Here is a 13,054-nt window from a genome sequence, read left to right as displayed (position 1 = left end):
GCCTGAAAAATATTCTGTGAGTAATGCTTCCATTGGCCAACATCCTTCCAATCTGAACAAAAATGGTGTGGTTTGGGGGGTTTAATCTCAGGACAACCTTCCTGACTAAGCATGTGAAGTTCAGAGCATGTGATCCTGCAAGGCTGAAAGAGTGGGACTGACAAGGCCATAGGAAGAATAGAGGTCTTGTCTTCATACGTTGGCCTCAGAAACCTTTGGTTAAACATTGTGTCTGCTTAAAACAAATTGGCCCTGGGCCAGAGGCTTCCTGATGTAAAGAAAGTAATGATCTGGATTAAGTTGTAATTTAAACAAAAACTTATTATCTTTAGTTGTGTTTTCTGTGTTTCTATGGACTGGACTTCAAGTCATTATAATCTTCGTTAATGATTAATGTCATGATCACAAGTTGGTGAACAATTTAAAAATTCTTTGGCAGATTGTTTTAAACTTAAATGCAAGGCTATTTTCAGTTTTCAACGTTCCTTTTAGCTATTGGTATTAAACATACATAACACATTTCCCTGGAAGCAGATATAACCCAGCTGTTAAGGATAAGATAGGAAAAACAGACTAAACATGAATTGCAAGTGAGAAAATTTCTTGAAGAGAAAGCCTTTGTAAGTTATGTTGCAATGCGTTGGATCTAGGGAATAACATTTTATACCTCACTATCACTTACTATTGCAGGACAGCCAAATGTTTTGCAAGATGTGAAATATCTTATATGTAATAGCAGATTATTGTCTAGACTACTATCAAGGGTGGATTAGCAAGAAGAGGGATACAACCGCAAAGCCAAAGAACAAGTACTAGCAATTCTAGAAATAGGTTTTGGGTTATAGGACAATATGTTATAAAATCTACAATTTTTGGGTATACAACTAATTTTATCTTTAGAATGTGACAAAATTATTTCAATATCAATGTAATAGTTTTAAAAAAATCTAAGAATCACATGCTAGATAGACTAAGAATTAGAAAAAATGGAATCATAGGCACTAATCTCTTAAGCACTATAATGGCTCCTATGGGTATGTTATTGCTTGCATAATAAATATATTTACTGTGCATGAACATTAACCTCTGGAAAAATATCACAAGGATATGTAGCACATGGACTTGTAACCATTAGTGGCAGCTGTGGTGATATTTAAGTGTACAATGAAATGACTCCAAAAGAGCTCTAATGTTCTATCATGGCAGGCTTGGTGAACATCAATGCATTTACATGATAAGAGACAAATGAATTGGCTTTAAATGTATCAGGAGTTGTGAGCTTCATGATTTGTCATAATTGACACTGGTCTTCAATGTCATGTAGAATAAAGCACGTTAAAGCTATGGAGGAAACTATGGTTTCAAAGTTTCCACATATTTCTGAGCATTGCAAGGGAATAAATAGGACCATTTCAGAAAATTGATGACATGTTTAGATTTCAAAGTAATATTTACGGAAACTGTGCCATTGGTAAGAATAAAAACTCCGTGGTATCAATGCTGACCTATCATTAGTTTTAAGGTTTACTACAAGAGAGGGTGGTAGCATAATTGTTTTGTGTAACTTATGTTCTAGATTATGATTTTGAGAAGTAACCCTAATAAATAACCAAGTAATCTTAAATATCTGTTAGATATAATTTTTAACCAAGATATTTCACTTCTAAGGACACATGATTCTCAGAAGATATAAAGAAGGTCACTCAAATTTCTTTGTAATAATGAAAATGAGGAATGCTTTAAAATAGCATAATAAAAACAAGATTATAAGAAATATAATTATTATAAGAATTCTAATGTTGAAGAAGAATGTGTCCACATCAAAAGAATGGGAAGAAAATACACAACATATTGATAATGCTTTCATTTGAGCATTTGGAATAATCTTTTTCTACCACTTTTTCATTATTTCTCAAATTTTAAAAAAGAAGTATTGTATAATCAGAAAAAGTTAATTATAAACATAAGGAAAAAATTTGAAGGACTCATTCAATAATGTAGTAATTAAAAAAAATTTAAAAACTCTTTTGAGGCTACTTGGATCTCTTTTCTATCTTCAAAACAATTAACATTGATTTTCTTTCTTTTAAAGTAGTGTTTTATTAAGGAGTTCTCTTAGAGTTTCCCACTTCTCTGTAGTGAGGAAGAGTGCTATGGAGAGATTTTTCAAGACTGGAATTATCAATAAAATAGGATTCAGAAAGCAGGGATTTTCTTCTTTATTAAAACATCCCAATAAATTCTTGTTCAAATCCCTGTTACTTCACATGGCTCTGTGAGTTAGAAAAACATGCAAATATCACATTAGCTGCATTTTTCAAGCTTCAAGTCAAGCTGAGAAGACCTAGAGTAAGCTCCTTTTTATCCTAATACTCCCACTTTGGGTGAATAGAGAAGGATTCTTGGAGACGACTTCAGAAAATGATTTGAGGTACTCAATGGACAGACAACTCAAGTTACCCTCATCCACCACATGATGCAAAATTCAAACATTCACAGCTCTCTACTGGAGACCCTCAAATGCTGCTAGCCACTCAGTAGCCTGGTTACAAACCTGGGAGGAAGGTAAAATAAGCAAGGATATGACATAAAGTCATATCCTGGGAATCCCTTAGTCCATTCTTCTTGGCCTTTATAATCATATGAACCCATCCTTGTAATCATCTATCTATCTATATCATATTAACCAAAAACCTCTTCATAGTACGCCAATATTAAATCTTAAAATCATTTTCCTCGCCCATAAACCACCTGCATTTGGAAACACAAAGGATACTAGCACACCTTAACCAGTGTTTAAGTTTTTAAGAAAATTGAAATCCAAACAAAGGAAATGGGTTGCCCAAAGATAAAGCTCTGGTCAACTTTTTAAAGATAAAATAAGAATGGAGAGGCACTCACATCCTCTTCAGGATGGATGTGGCGTAAGGAATGGTGGGAGGGGAAGAGAACCGGTGGTTATTTCTGAGGTTTCGAATAGCACCGTCCTTGTGAAACCTACTCCTAGCTCAGGACCCCACAACTTTGGAAACTAAATAAAGAAAGATGAGAAGCTCTTGCCTTTGGAAATAGGTGTGATCCTTGGAGAGGTGAGCTGCCCTTTCTTCTGAATGGGAATAGCAGTTAAGTTCTTACATACCTCTGCCTCCATTTTCTCTTTTCTTTTCTCCCTTTACTTTTAATGAAATTCCTTTACATTTTATGACATTTTTAATCTGAAGGTTTAGGAAATATTTAGAATACAAAAGAAGTGAACTACCAGTAAATCCATTTCAATGCAGTGTGCCTGCCGAATGACAGAATATTAAAACTGTTTTAAGCAACAAGAAAAACTCACAATAATTTTATTTCCCTCACTTTTTGCTGTAACAGTCCCAGTGTTTGGGAATAAAATCTGTAATTTTAACAGGTGATGAGTGTCAGATTATTATTTATAATATTTATTCATCCACATTAGTTTAATTATTATCATGTGGTTTATTCATCATCCTGGCTTCTAGTAGAAAGTTTTTGATATTAAAAAGTTTTTATCAAAATACATTTAGACAGTGGTTTCTTCAACTTATTATTCTTGATGATTGTCGTATAAACTTATGACTTGGGGTTTTTATTTTTTCTATCCCAATAATTATTTTTCATAAAATATAATTTCCTTATTTATTGCTTCTCAATTTGTTCTTGTTTGGGGGTTTTGTCTTATATTTTATTTCTTCTACCTTTGGTCTTTCTGCTTTCTTCCTACTTTTTACTGCTTTTCTTTGAGTCCTAGTTGAATTTCTGGAGTTTAACTTCCATAAACCAGTTTTCTATGGTATGTTATTTTGTTGGTGATGGATTACATTATAGTTTCGATTAAGCGATCATTTTTTTTAATGCAATGTCTTCTGATTTCAGATTGTTCCTGTTTCACATTTCCTTCCTCCACGTAAACAGATAAAATCATCTCTTACATCTCAATGAGATCATAAATCAGAAAGCTTCTGATATTTCATTGTTATTAATTCTGTTGTGTTTTTCATATTGTTTTGTTTATACAGTAGATCTATGTCAGTAAATAAACTCCTCCAAGTTCAGGAATGCCCCCTTGTTTTGACATAATATGTCCTTTTATATACTGGTGGTAGTTTTGGTGTTTTGTATTTTGTTTTGCTTTATTCTCCCCTGATGCTCCACTCGAAAGAAACTTTCTGTTCTGGCTGCTAGAGAAAGAAGAAACCTGGTCATATTGGGTTTCTTAAATGTTCACTGAGACCACATCCTGTGTTTCCACCACAGACTGTGAACAGGACTCTCTCATAATTATCTCTCCTCAGATCCTGGCCACATTCCTCCTTTAGGGAGACTTGGGTAGTACAGGAAGGTCAGAAATGTGACCCTCATTCCCTCTTATGTAACAATCTTGAGGAAGTTGGGGAGGTGGTTTCTGCTAGTTAATGCATTTTGAGAGCCTGCTGTGGAATAGGTACCTAACTGAACACCTGCCCTGTGCATTATATCTCATGAAAACTTATGAGGTAGATGCAAATGCAATCTCTTCCCATTTTATATATGAGAAAATTGAAGCATATGGATTTTCAATAATTTTTCCTAAGACCAAGCAGCTATTGAGTGAAGACTTTGGACTGAATCCAGGTTCTTACCCAATACATCATTTCCCTCTATTTATTATTTAATTAAAAGCCTTTGAAGTGGAGGGCATATGACTATCATCCTTCCTGGTTTTGTCACAAATAAAAGTTTCCTCTACTTTATGTTCTCTTAGTCACTCCCACCTTTCTCTCAAAAGAGTGAAGGCAGAGGATAACATTTCACTTAGATCTTGTGGGATTAGGAATGTTCCTAAAAATGGCAATTGTGTGCAATTGCTGATTAACATGTAGCTTATCATGATGAAGACCTGTAGGAAAGCTTTACAGACAGAAGACGCAGCCAGATCATGGGCTTAGAAGTGTGGCTGAAAATACAGTGGAGGTCAACCTACAAATTATTCCTCATGTGGAAATAAATATGAGACAAAGACTATTCAGAAATAAGATTGGGAAGCAAAAGGCATACCGAGTCATACAGGTCTTTTTGAGCTTTTCTCCTCTACAAAGTGACAACCAAGTAAACGCAAAATATGCTCAAATTAACTAGATCCCTGTGTTAGTAGTTGCAAAATAATATAAAAATAGACAAAGTTCAGACCAAGAAAGTAAAGGATGGTACTCTCATGATTAGAAGAGAGATCCCTTAGTGGATCACTTAGATTTAAGTCCTACTGGCACCAATTTTGTAGCATGACTATATGAGATGCAATTCACTTAATCTCTAAGAATATTATTTCCATTGTTTTGGGGGAAAATTTATGTATGTTCACATTATCTATCTCTGAATGGGTCCCTCTGAAGAATAAATAACTAATGCATTGAAGCAGTTGGTCCACAGTCAAAACAATGAACACTCAATAACTACTATTATTAATGCTATTGTCTTTAAGCCTACATAGAGGGAGTTCTTTCAGTTATGAGGTGATTATAGTGGTTTAGATGAGTATTGATAAATCCCGAATTAGTGCAAGAGTGGAAGAAATAAACGGCACTTGGTTTCTGGCACGTGGTAGGAATTCAATGTATGCTGCATAGTGTGTAACAGTATAGAATTAGGTATGCAGAAATCACTTAAAATAGTCATAAACATATAATTAAAGTGCTACTTTTAAATTAAAAATAGCCACACAATTATCCTAGAACAAGGCAAAAGGAAAATTAATATTTTATCTCCATTTTATTGACTAGTGATGTTGGCACCCGAAAGCTGTGGCCTAACTGCTTAAGACAATGAGGGTAATAAGATTCAATAGGCACAGATAATAGAGATTAAAAAAGGATATTTAAACTTTATGCATTTTACATTTAGGGTGTGCACTAAATTAATAGCATTGAGAAAAAAAATAAAGATTATTTGGTCAAACTGTTTCATTTTATCTCTGAATGGCAAGTAATTCACAATAGGAAGCTGTCATAGTAACTGGGCTGCTCATGGAAAGGGGAAGTTCCCCAAACTACCAGCAGGGTATTTCCCTCTCTGAAATTACTGTACCTGCAGTTGTGTGGCAGAAAGCTGTGCTTTTTTAAAACTATACTAGTCAAAAGAAGACATACAAATTGCCAGCAGGTAAATGAAAAACTGTTCAACATCACTAATCATCAAGGAATTGCAAATCAAAACCACAATGAGACATCGCCTCAACCCAGTAAAAAAAGTATTGTCAAAGGACTAAAGATAACTAGAACTAGTATGGATGTGCAGAAAAAGGAAGCTTTGCAAATGCTAGTGGGGATGTAAATTAGTACACCTAATACGGTAAACATTATGAATACTCCTCCAAAAATTAAAAATAGAACTACCATGTGATCTAGCAAATCCACCACTGGGTATACATGAAAAAAAAAAAATGAAATGAGTGTGTTGAAGAGGCACCTTCACTCCCAGGTTCATTGCAGCACTACTCACAAGAGCCAACTGATGGAAATAGTAAAGTTCCCATCGATGATGAATGGATTAGAAAAATGTTGTGCGTACACACAATGGAATACTTTTTAGCCATGAAACAAGAATGAAATTCTGTCATTTGCAACAGTGGCTAGGACTGGAGATTATTATGTTAAGTGAGCTAATATAAGCATAGAGAATGCAGACGATCTCAAGTCTATGTGGAATATAAAAAAGTTGATTTCATGAAAGTTGAGAGTAAAATGGTAGCTATCAGAGGCTGGAGACAGTAGAGGGGTGGGAGGGATGAGCATAGGTTGATCAACAAGTATTATATATGCTTAGGTAGGAGTAAGAAGTTCTGGTGTGCCAGTGAACAGTAGGGTGATAACAGACGATGATAAGATATTGTATATTCCACAAAAACTAGAAGAAAGGATGTCAAATTCTTTCAATATAAAAATGGTAATTTTGAGGAGATAGATATGTTTAACTTGATATAAACATTATACAATACATACATGCATTAAAATATCACAGGGTACTGCATAAATATGTATATTTGTATGTTTTTATGTACCAGTTAAAAATAAACATAATTAAAAATTTTAAAACTACGTTCATATGAGTAACTTTCAACTTCTGAGAACTTTTTGCTTTCACTTCTTCCACAAGTTCAATTTTGAGCAAATTGACTGTATGTATTCCTCATATAGTAAATCATTATAAATTGTTCAAAAAATATCTTTGCCATTTTAAAGCACTGAAAAGTAATAGCATGATAGTCTGTATTCTTCAAATTCCCTACATTATTGAATTGGGACAATGCCTCTCACTGCAAATTCCTTCATTTTTTTACTTTTTCTTTTCTTTTTTCTCTTTCTTTTTGTACTAGGGATTTACAAAAATGCCAGGGGTGCTTTACCACTGAGCAACATCCCCAGCCTTTTTATTTTATATTTTGAGACAATGTCTCACTAGGTTGCTGAAGCTGACCTTAAATGTGCAATACTCCTGCCTCAACCTCTCAAATTGCAGGATTACAACATGTACCACCAAGTCTGAGCAACTTTGTAATTTTCTCTCTCTGTGATGTAAATATTCAGGAAATATTCAACAAATTAATGATTATAAACTAATTGGTAAAGTTGATATTTATAGTGGTATATACAGAAGATGGGAAAGAGTTCCAAACAGGGAGATGTTGAAAGTTTTACCGAAGATGTGGGACATCTTAGTCTTGAGTGATGAGTTCTGTAGTGGAAGTGAGTGGGGAGAGAACATGCCAGGCTATCATAATCAAGGACATCCAAGTAGGGTAAAAACTAGTGTGTTAATCAGTTTTTCATTGATGTGATCAAAATACTTGACAAGAACAACTCAGGGGAGTAATACTTTATTAGGGGTTCATGGTTTCAGAGGTTCAATCCATTGTTGTCTGATTCCATTGCTCTGATTCCAAGCTAAAGCAGAATACCATGGTAGAAGTGAGTGTTGGAGGAAAGCTGTTCAGCTCACCACAGTCAAGAAACTGACAGAGCACACACAAGGAGCGAGGGACAAGAGATGATCTCCAAGGGCATATCCCAGTGACTACTTCCTCCAATCACACACTGTCTGCCTACAGTTATCATCCAGTAATTTATTAGTCTATCAAATGGATTAATCCACTGGTGAGGTTATAGCATTCATAATCTAATCATTCCACCTCTGAACATTTCTGCATTATCACCATGAGATTTTGGTGACACACCTGGCACAATATTCAGGCATCAGTAACGCATAAAGAGATGGAAGAAAAATATGAAAAATATGAAGAAAGTAATATTGACATAGATAAAGATGTATTTATTCTTTAAAAATCATGCTAAAACGATTAGATTTTTTTTTTTTTTATTTTAAGAAAATTCACAACTTGAAAGAGCAGCAGAGGCTGATCTCTTCTGTACTTTATGATGGTTTCCTTCAAAACAAGGAACCAGGAGCCAAGTAGATGGCTAAACAATGGCAAGTTCTGTGTCATACCACGAACATACACACACACACACACCTTTCACACTACCAAACACAGGCAAATCAACAGACAAGTACAGAAGAGAATTCATGTGTATAAAAAACTCAAACCAACCAAACTTAAATGACATCCTTTCTCTATACAATGTAAAGTCAATGCATAAAGTTTCAAACATGTAATTCTTTTTCCTTTTTTCATAGAATTAAATGCTGTGAATGATGTTGTCCTAGGAAAGACCCTCCCACTAATGATCTACATAGAGTTTTAAAGGTCTTATTGTTACAGTGCTGTAGCTTTCAGTCTCATTCTGTAAAATACACTAGAAGGCAGATAAAGTAGAGATTAGCATAGAGATCAACTTGTACCACCTATAGGTTTTTGTTTGTTTCTTTCTTTTCAACGAACGTAAACTAACATTTATATGTTTAAAACTAGGAAAAATATTCTCTGTACTTTACAGTTGATTCGGATACACAAATAGTTCCTTGTCACATAAACATTGCCTTATAGAACATAATAAAAAATAAAGTTTTAAAAATTTATTATTTTAAGGGAAACACAACTTCTCCTTTAATTTGAATACTGGAAAAAGTCTATATATTAAAAGACCAGGAAATATTTTAAGAGTGAACCATCTGATAAGAATGGAATTAGTATCCCAGGTCACAATGTCACTTTCATGGTACTTGCTTTCATGATACTCAAGGATTCTTGAATTAAGCACAGTCATGATGGACTAATATTTTTCATCCAAGTAGGTAGATACTAAAATTAAAATTTAATTTAATTCATTTAAACTGAAATTAAAATATCTAAAGCAAGTAGGCTGCTATAGGTAAATTTTCCTCATGTGTTTTTCTGGTTGTCTGAAAATAGAATGATTTTTTTTTTCCAAGGGGGGAGAAGACAAAAAAAAAATGTTTATTGGAGCCAAAAGCCTTATTTGCTGTGAAAATTGCAAATGTTTGCCTGGAGCAAATATGTGAAAATTTGCAATTTGTTGTAGGTGTGGAATTTTGCTATTTTTTCACAGTGGAAGAACTGTTTTGTGTGGTTTGCCTCCCCACCCCCCTAGATGTGTGAATTCTCCGAGAAATTCTGAGATTTACGCATTTTGATGCCAAAGATGGTAAGGTGAACAATTACTTTCAACAATAACTCAGAATTCAGCTATGTAACACAATGAAAAGCCTTTCTTTCTTTTTTTTTTTTTTTTCAAAGCTGATTGGTTAGAATAAGGATGAATCCTGATTTTGTATTGAACTTTCATCTAGTATAGAGTTCTGTATTAGTGTACTACAATATTTTACTCAGGAGTACATTAATGTGTTAAATAAAAGACATGGAGAGTAGAAAAATGAAGTCATTCAATCTTTTATTAATGTAATAAGGAACCTAAAATTCTGACACTGATGTTACTTATACAAAATTATATTCAGATACCATAAAAGTTGTATCAATTTACTAAACACAAATAGTTAACAATTGCAAAATTATATGAAAATAAAAGCTTCTGGTTACTTGACAGTATAATGTTCCTTTTCACTTAAAATATGATCTTGCAACTAGATTAAGAGTAGCTGTCTAGGAAAATGAATATGAAGTAATAGTGATGCTTTGAAAAATGTAATTTTTCTTGAACTTCTTTCCTAACATTGCAGGTCAGCTCTCTAAACCCTGGGGATCTCAGGCTTGATGAGTTTCCTTTGTATGTTATGGCTGGCAGAATCCAGCTAGTTTTAGGGTGGAGTCTAGTCCAACATATTTATTTCTACTCGCCAACTTTCTGGAGAGAGGAAAAGGGCTGGAAGTTGAGTTGATCACCAGCCACCAACAATTTGATCAATCATGTCTCAGTAATGAAAGAGCGACAAAAAGCCAAGTGCAACTTAATCTAGTATCTTCTGTATAGCTGAAGATGTGGAAGTTTCTGAAAGTCGCTTCCTGGTGAGCATATGGAAATCCCCAGTACAATCACCCATACCTCATCCTATGTATCTCCTCATCAGTCTTTTCATCTGTATTATTTATAATATGCTTTATAAAAATGAGTAAATACAAGTCAAGTGTTTTCTTGAGTTCTTTGAGATGCTCTCACAATTAACCAAGCTCATGGAGGGGGTTGAAGAAACTAAAATTTGCATATAATTGATTACATCTGAAAAGGGTGTCAGGTGAGACTGTGTTCTGTCTGTCGACTCTCATTCTATTTAAAGGTAGATAGTGTCAGAATTGAATTGAATTGAATGAAGTTGAGCAAGAGGACACCTGCCAGAGTCAGCTGTAGGACCATGATGGGAAAATATTTTCTCTCATTTCTTTGCAATTACAGGTCACGGAAGGATTGAGTGGTGAGTGCAGAGTAGGAAAACAGCTTTTGTCCTCTATCCTCACAGTAATACTATATATAATACATACATATATATATATATGTATATATATGTATATATATATTTGGTCAATATGATACTCTAACTTCATGTTGCTTCTATCTATGACCTTTCCTAAGAAACATTGTGAAATATTTGCATTGTCTTTGCAGCCCCTCTCTAGGTGATGTCTGCCCAAATAAGCCACTGAAAAGGTACACTCTGGCAATTGTGCATCCCTCTTCTTCTTCACATGAAGTTGTTGTCCCATTTCTCATACCATCAGGGATGCTTGCCATTTAAGCTCTAAAATTATAATTAGCTCCTTTCATCAAGTGACCTGTGTTTGAACAGATATCCCAGAGCTCTCCTTTTCTTCCTAGTTAACATGTGCCTTTTTGAGTTCTTCCAAAGGAAATTTGGGCCAATATATTTCTTTGGGTTAATAAGATTCTCTAAAATGCATGAAAAAAGCCTAAACTGATTTATTTTACGATTACCTGATTAAACTCCTCAATGTATGTTTTAATTAATAATAGAATATGTGTATAAAATTTTCAAAGGCTAGTTTATCATTTGCATTAGTGTATAGATTGCCTGTAAGTTTTCAGTACTGAAATCACTAGCAATTAAGGAATTTTGCAAACTTTTTTGAATCTCCCCAATCTTTAAAATGCCACATGAAATTATTTTTGGTTGCTTTAGTTTTTGTAAGATCCAGTGCCCTCAAATCTTTTCTTAACACTGTATATACTTCACATGGGGTTGGGATAGTTGATTTTTCTCCTGTATTTCAGTCATTCTTTCTACTCTATGGGACTATAAAGAAAATTATTAAATGATTTTCAGCATAAGTGTCTGGAATAAAAAATGGTAGGGACATGAACAAGGATTGTAAATATGCTACAGTTTTCTTCCTCTTAAAATAGTTGTTTAATAAAACAACTGAAAGTAATTTAAATTGGATTTTAATATTATTTATGATTAAATATAGTATAGTCTGTTCATGCTAATAAAAGTAAAATGATACAATATATATGAAAAATAGTCATCTTTTAAAAAAGTCATAATAAACAAGTTTATTGTTACTTTTTTTTACTGTATAGAATGTTTTTTCAAATTTAATTCTTTTGTTAATTTCATTTATAGACCGCTTTTCTGGCAAAGGTTTCTTCTTGCCAATAAGCACTGAGGAATGTCTTTTTTCTGAGTGCAGACCATATTCCTGCCCCTTTTTCTTATCTGCCCAATTAGCTTTATAGGCCTTAGCTATCACCATCCTAACTACCTCAGAGCCCCTAGATGAAAGTTCCTTGTCCTAGGCTGTTCTATTCATCAGGAATCTAGCAAAACTTGGGTTTGAATAGTTTCGTATGAAACACCTCCCACTCAACTGATTTGTAGTCCCTAATGAACCATAAGCTGATAGACAATTATTCATTTGGCTGAGGCCCATGGAACATTTAAGGGGACTCAGGATCTCACAAGGCTGCATATGTGACTTCCATTTAAGTTTAGATACAAGCTTTTTGACAGGAGCAAGAAATATAACAAGACTTTAAATGGAATCACCATGAAAGAGTAACTTTGACTTGAAATCGAATGTTCCCTGTGATTGGTGTTCAGATAAACCCAAAAATAATAAGGGCAACAATTTTTCTACATTTAGGAATAACAACTCTGGATTACGTCAAATAGAAACTTTGCATTTTAAACCACCACTATGGTGTATCATAACTAGGAAGGGACTGCATTTTTAACGATCTTAACCAATATGACTTTGGTATTGGATTCCTACTATACTTTACTTAAAATACACACATCACAAATAAAAGACAGCAGTGACATTTTTGTTCATAAAATAAAGATGACATATAGCTCACTATATTGATGATTTTAAAAAATACCATTTAGGCTTAACAGACATATTTTGGCACATTTTCTTTCAAATGCCTCTTAAATACCTATGCACAAATTCATTATCAAGTAACTAGATGATCAGATTTTTCTCTGAAATAGGGGAACAAATATTTAGTCACTGAAGACATTACTGAAAACTTTATTGTCTGGTGTTACTTTTACTATTATCTGATTTATCATTTGTGGCTAAGAGAGAGCGACACAGAGATGAACATGGAGCAAAAGCAATAACAGCACCTCTTAAATATGTAGTAGAATCTGTCAAATCACCCACTTC

The sequence above is a fragment of the Sciurus vulgaris genome (assembly GCF_902686455.1).
Source record: "Sciurus vulgaris genome assembly, chromosome: 3".
NCBI classification, from domain to species: Eukaryota; Metazoa; Chordata; class Mammalia; order Rodentia; family Sciuridae; genus Sciurus; species Sciurus vulgaris.
The sequence above is the reverse complement of the archived record's forward strand: the minus strand, read 5'-3'. Positions refer to the sequence as shown.